At 35.4% G+C, this 5,502-nt stretch overlaps 1 long non-coding RNA gene across 1 annotated transcript in view; it reads left to right on the plus strand.

Annotated features, from left to right (window-relative positions):
• Positions 1 to 5,036, plus strand: part of LOC118762831 — an 8,574-nt gene extending 3,538 nt beyond the window's left edge. The window contains exons 2-3 of the long non-coding RNA XR_004998580.1: positions 755 to 760; positions 5,024 to 5,036. This is a non-coding gene — a long non-coding RNA (uncharacterized LOC118762831). The remainder of the gene's footprint in view (positions 1 to 754; positions 761 to 5,023) is intronic.
• The last annotated feature ends 466 nt before the right edge of the window (positions 5,037 to 5,502 follow it).

Here is a 5,502-nt window from a genome sequence, read left to right on the forward strand (position 1 = left end):
AATATTAAACGGGGACGTTTAAGATGGAGACAACGGGGACGTTTAAGATGTAAGAAGGAAAATACAGAGCTCCGAAATCTATCCACAAACATCGAAAACAAGGACACCCTATGGAGCCAAAGATTTACTAACAAAGAATTGGACTATATCCGAGTAAGTAATACTAATTGAAATTTATTACTATTTTCGAAACGAAATGATGTATTTTGACTCGATATTATCTCCACCTCTAACACAACACATGTAAACATGCGTGGAACAACACGATCATCCCCGACCTCAAACACCATGTACAAAGGAACTACGAAGAAATTAAATGCCACCGATACTATTCAACCCAAGAATAACAATCGAGCGGTACGTACATTAAACCTACAACAAAAAATGTACGAAAAACTACACGTGCGAATAATGTGACAACAGAAATAAACGGACCGGTACCCTACGAAAATGACGACCGTCAAAATAATGGGCGGACGTTGTACCTCATGTCCCGCAATTAAAACCCAAAAGTCGTAAATGGACACGTGAGGAATACATTTCTATCTTACACGCATACTTCACAGCAATGCTCTACCCACAAAATGAAAATACAACAACACATACATATAAAATATGGAAGGAAAATAATAGAGATATAGACTTGGATACAGCAATGAACCCTAATAAATTAGCTAACGTACGAAGATACATTCTCAAAGCCAAAAAAATATCAGAAATAGAAATAGAACATTTAAAAGAAAAAATACACCAGGAAAATGTAGATAGAAGCCACACAACAATGCCCAATAATAAAACACTGAAACTGTAAAACACGAAGACAAACGCAACATTCCCAACAAACACGATGTAAACAACGAAGGGGAGCCTAATGATTATGATAATATAAAAATAAAATAATCAAAGAACTGAAAACCACAAAGCCCAAAATGGACCACCGACCATACCTCCCAAGAATAAAAATAACGCAATAACAACACCAATTATAAACAACATAACCTAGCCGTCACTGAACTAGCCACTGAAACAAAAAAAAAGTGATATCACTGAACTAAATGACTTGATATACGCAGCAGCCACTGCAGCCACAAAAGAAGCTGGATACTCACCCAAACCCGCCCAAACAGGAGTACCACCACCCAAACAAACCCTGTGGATAAATAACATCCAAAACAAAATAAAAAAAATTAGAAAAGACCTGTCGATTCTTATGAAATCAGCAAACAAGCAACGCTACTAAGCAACAAAAAGAGAACAAAAATGCTCCGCAAATATAACATCACAGAAAAAGATTTGCCGGAGATAAAAGAAAAGCTGAAGCAAGATATCCTTGCCAAAGCTCAAAGGATCCGCCGGTACGAGAAACGCCAACGCTTCTTTGAACAGAACAGAAGTTCAACTCCGACCCCAAAAAGTTCTACCAAGAACTGGGCAAAAATAAAATAGAAGTCACTGCAGCACCAACGGCAGAAGAATTGGAAGAATTCTGGAGAGAAATATGGTCGGCGAACGAACAACCAAAAAAAAGGAGTATGAAAATAACAAACTCGGCATCTGAACAACTTTGGACCCCCATAACAACTGAAGAGGTCACCCAGGCACTGCAAAAACTAAGCAACTGGAAGATTGGGCATGACAAGATCCCCAATTTCTGGTTGAAATATCTAACAGGAATGCACAAAAAGCTGGCTGAAAACTTTAACAGCATACTAGCAGAGCCAGAGACAATGCCTGAATGGCTCACGAAGGGGAAAACCATCTTAATTCCCAAATCAAATGAAACAACAAAACCAGAAAACTACAGACCAATAACCTGCCTCCCTACTATGTTCTAGGCATTTACTGCAGTGATATCGCAAAGGCTGAACAAGCACCTGGACGAAAACAAACTGTTCCCAGAAGAGCAGAAAGGATGCCGCAAGGGCTCATATGGCTGTAAAGATCAACTAATGATTAATAAAGCCGTAACTGAAGACAGCCACAGAAAGAAGAAGGGCCTCAGTATGGCCTGGATTGACTACAAAAAGGCGTTTGATAGCATCCCCCACACATGGATCCTCGAACACTAGCCATTAACAAAGTAGCACCAACAATCATAAAATTCATAGAGCATTCTATGAATAAATGGCAAACAGTCCTACACCTCCAAACAAAAGAGGGACTCATGAAAACCAAAGACATCCCCATTAGAAGAGGAATATTCCAGGGAGACACGCTCTCTCCACTCCTTTTCTGCTTGGCACTGTCACCTCTATCTGATATGCTAAATAGAACTGGATGCGGATATAAATGCTACGGCAAAACGATCAGCCACCTTTTATATATGGATGACCTAAAACTATACGCTGCAAATGACAAACAGCTGGAAACACTATTAAAGACAGTTCATGGATTTACCAAAGAAATAGATATGAAATTTGGATTAGAAAAATGCGCCAAAGTAACCATGAAAAGAGGAAAACTAGTTAAGAGTAACAACATCACACTAGATAAAACCAATGAAATAAAAGAATTAGACCAAAGCCAAACTTACAAATACTTAGGAATCCATGAACTAGATAAGACACAGCACACACAAATGAAAGAGAAAATAAAAAAAGAATATTATAGACGAGTTAGATCAATACTAAAAACAGAGCTCAATGCTAAAAACAAGATAATAGGTATCAACATTTTAGCTGTCCCAGTTATAAGTTACAGCCACAATATCCTTAACTGGACACGAAATGAACTGTCCAAAATAGAGGAGGAAAACAAGAAAAATACTGACAGGATCTAGGATGCATCACCCAAAATCTGACATAGAAAGACTATATATACAACGTATAGAAGGTGGTAGAGGCCTTATACAGCTGGAAAACTACTATAAAATAACCACCATAGGACTGCAAAAATACCTACTTCAGAAGGAAGGAAAACTGATCCAGATAGCAGCAAAACACGAGCAAAACAAAACTGTTCTCAGTATTTAAGGAAGCTGACAAATACAACAAGAAATCATACCACCTAATAAACACAAAGAAGAAGAAAAAGATGATGAAGAAACAACAAAAGCTATAAAACAAATGAAATCCAAGCTAAAAATAGAACAGCAACGAGCCATGATAAAACGATGGCAAGAAAAGCCCCTTCATGGTAAATACTGCACTAAACTAAACGCAAAAGAAATAGACAAAGAAAAATCCCAGCAATGGTTGAGAAGCTCAGGACTCAAAGCAGAAACAGAGGGATTTTTAATTGCAGCACAAGACCAAAGCCTCACCACCAGAAATTACCAAAAACATGTAATGAAAAGAAATATTACAAGTAACTGCAGAATATGTGGAGATGGACAAGAAACAATAAATCATATTATCTCTAGCTGCCCAGTCCTGGCTAAGAAGGAATATATTCACAGACATGACAGAGTTGGAACCTACATACATTGGAAGCTATGCCAACATTATGGAATAACAACAGAAAAAAGGTGGTATAGGCACACACCAGAAAAGGTCACAGAAAACGAGAAAGCAACCATACTCTGGGATATGCCGATACACACAGATAGAGAAATTAAGGCCAACAGACCAGATATAGTTGTCAGAGATCATGAAGAAAAAAAATGCTTTCTAATTGATGTATCAATACCGGCAGATGACAACGTGTCTCTAAAAGAAATGGAGAAACTCTCAAAATACAAAGACCTGGAAATAGAGGTAACTAGAATGTGGAACCTGAAAACAGAAACAATTCCTATCATAGTAGGTGCATTAGGCATGATAAAAAATATTCAGACAAATACATAACAAAAACACCAGGACTTACAACACATATAACATACAGAAAATTGCACTACTAGGCACTGCACACATCCTACGCAGAACACTTTCCATACAATAACCATCAGAGCATCACAACAAATCACAGCACATACCCAAGGCACACAGAGCTGCGCTCGGTAGTGAAGTGAAAGCACGCTATAAAAATAAAACTACTGAATAATAATAATAATAATAATAAAATAATAATAATAATAATAATAAAATAATAATAATAATAATATAATAATAAAATAATAAAATAATAATAATAATGATAATAATAATAATAAAATAATAATAATAATAATAATAATGATGATGATGATGATAATAATAATAATAATAATAATAATAATAATAATAATAATAATAATAATAATAATAATAAAATAATAATAATAATGATGATGATGATGATAATAATAATAATAATAATAATAATAATGATGATAATAATAATAATAATAATGATGATGATGATGATGATGATGATGATGATGATGATAATAATAATAATAATAATAATAATAATAATAATAATAATAATAATAATAATAATAACACATTTAGACATTCATTAGTACAACACTAAGTACGAAACCAAATATATGGCACCCTAGGCATAACACCAACACGAACTTCCAACCTGTTGTCTCTTGAAGTCTCTGGGTGAGACATGGAGCCAGCAAAAGTCAAACATAGAATAATAATAATAATAATAATAATAATAATAATAATAATAATAATAATAATAATAATAATATGCGCTATGAGCAATGCTTACATGTAGTGAACCCTAAACTGACAGATCCATCTCCTAATATAAGAATGGATGCTCGTCATGCTTCAAGGTCAACAAATCAAACATTAAACCGCATTGGTCATTGCGCGGATTACAAAAGACCACGTACCCGAAAATTGAACCAAATTCTGATTGAAAAATCAGCTACTGGATCAAATCTTCCCAACACACAGGAGCTGGACGTACCCCACAACCGGAATATTCCAACAGATGGCCATCCATGCTCATCACCAAATAATCAAAAGAAAAAGAAGGAGAAATGGTCTAGGGGAGATAATAAGGAAGTTCTTGAGGCCTTCTACCATGCCATATATTTCCCCATAGATAAATCTAGCACTGTACAAGCATACTTAAACTGGAGACAGAAACACCCTGAAGTAAGACCCTACATAGACAGTAACAAACTTGCCAACGTCAGAAGAAACATTATAAAAAAAAATCACTGACTGAAGTAGAGATTGATCAAGTTAGACAAGCAATATCGGATAAAATGAACGAAGCTGCAGCTAGAGAAGATAATACAGAGGAAATAATTATAGACCAGCCCAGGGCTGATAAAAACGAAGTAAGGATTGAAAGAGTTAGTATAAGTGATAGGCAAAGTGAAATACTCCCTGAACCAATCATAAACACTAAGACAGATGAGCATCAAATAGATAAAGAAAGTCACACAAATATTGACCCAACAGAACTACATAAGCTAAAAAATCAAATCATGATTGAATGGCTGAAAATTAAAGAAACCAGCATGGATGAACGTGATACACTTCCTAAAATCTGCAACTCTAACCAAAACATGGAAATAATTGGTAAAATCCGGCTTGCACTTAAGGATATAATTTCAGCTAATGATGTTGATATCACAAACCTCAACCACCTATACTATGCATCCGCGAAAAT

The sequence above is a fragment of the Octopus sinensis genome, linkage group LG3 (genome assembly GCF_006345805.1).
Source record: "Octopus sinensis linkage group LG3, ASM634580v1, whole genome shotgun sequence".
Classification (NCBI taxonomy): domain Eukaryota; kingdom Metazoa; phylum Mollusca; class Cephalopoda; order Octopoda; family Octopodidae; genus Octopus; species Octopus sinensis.